We start from the raw sequence: 458 nt of genomic DNA on the forward strand, positions 1-458 counted from the left end.
GGGAAATAGAGGGAGAAAGTGGTTGGTTTCCAGAAATTCACAGTAGAAGGAGAGAACAGAAGAAAAGGACTATTGAGGGGTAAGGCTGAGTAGGATAAAGATGAGTGTGCAGAGGGAGTTAGCAGGGAAATAATACATGTTTTCTGAATTGGATGATTACTAAAAATGAGTTATACTTTTTCAGCATTTACCCCCAACCCTTAACTCCTAAAATCTTGCTAGATATCATGCAAATCAGTAAATAAGGACTGATAGAAGAATAATGGTTTCTCAGGGCTCCAAGCCATAATTTCTGTACATTCATCTCCTGGGCCAACTCTGACCCTTTGGATCTCTGGAGCAATGGTGTTAGTGTTGGTGTGGATTACACTGAAGTCCCTGAACATGGACCTTTCTTTGACCAGAAGGGAAATATCTCCTTCCTCAAGCCCTAGACAAAATCAGTCAATTCAGTCAAA

This window comes from Notamacropus eugenii, chromosome 3, assembly GCF_028372415.1.
Source record: "Notamacropus eugenii isolate mMacEug1 chromosome 3, mMacEug1.pri_v2, whole genome shotgun sequence".
In the NCBI taxonomy this organism is placed as follows: Eukaryota; Metazoa; Chordata; class Mammalia; order Diprotodontia; family Macropodidae; genus Notamacropus; species Notamacropus eugenii.